This window comes from Gekko japonicus, unplaced genomic scaffold, assembly GCF_001447785.1.
Source record: "Gekko japonicus isolate JY-2015 unplaced genomic scaffold, Gekko_japonicus_V1.1 scaffold576, whole genome shotgun sequence".
NCBI lineage: Eukaryota > Metazoa > Chordata > Lepidosauria > Squamata > Gekkonidae > Gekko > Gekko japonicus.
The window spans coordinates 369,857-370,770 of NW_015172022.1; the positions used below are offsets into that span (position 1 = coordinate 369,857).

At 42.2% G+C, this 914-nt stretch overlaps 1 protein-coding gene across 1 annotated transcript in view; it reads right to left on the bottom strand.

Moving 5' to 3' along the window:
* The window catches only part of MAMDC2 (MAM domain containing 2), a 69,905-nt gene that overhangs the window by 12,233 nt on the left and 56,758 nt on the right, over positions 1–914 (bottom strand). The gene's annotated exons all lie outside the window — the stretch shown is intronic.

The following is a 914-nucleotide window of genomic DNA, read 5'->3' on the forward strand; positions in this document are numbered from 1 at the left end:
TAAGGTAGGGGTGCCAGGCAAGCATTAAGGGGGAGGACATTTGAAAGATGAAGTACCACCACTGAAAATGCCCTGTCACTCATTGTTACCTTCCTTACCACTGAAGGTGGGGGCACAGAGAACAAGGGCTGAAAGGCAGATTTTAACTAGTGGACTGGACAGTACAGGAAGAGATGGTCCTTCAGTTACCCCAGTCCCAAACTGTATTTAGGGCCATAAAGGTAAGAACCAGCACTGTGGATTATGACACCCAAAGATTCTGAAATGAGATAGACGTAATATGTATTTTTAGCATATGACTTGGAATACACATAATTACAGCAATAGAGAAGTTGTATTAAATTGCTCCCTGCAGCAGTCTTCCACACAGCAAGTTTTGTACAACAGTACACCATACAAACAGGAATATTTTCCATTCTATCGATTCTGAAGGTTGCAGTAGTTTAGAGAAAGTAGATACCCAGTAGTGCAGGGTGGGGGAGAGATCTTGCTGAGAGCAGGCTAGCAGCAGCTGAATTCTATCTGGGCTAAGTTTGTCATCTTGCAGGTTTTACAAAGCTTAGACAGGGTCACAGTCACAGCTTCTTGGTCCTTTGGGTCCTTACTTATGATTTTCAGTCAGTGCCACTGGATGAGCCACTAGTGAATCCTGATCAGTCCAAGGTTTATTGGATTTTTTGTCAGGTTGGTCTATGTATATTGTCTTTTTGTTGTTGTCAGCTGCTTTACACTGTACACAAGCTACAAGATGTAAGATAGAGATTGCTGAAATGCATTAACTCTATCTGCATACTCCTGTTTGTGATTTCAGCTGATTAAGACCACTTGCAGGTGACCTATCAACGTGCATAATTTCAGCTGGCCCTCTTGTTATATGCTTATCTTTCAGGTCCATTAGACCAAGTATCAGGTTT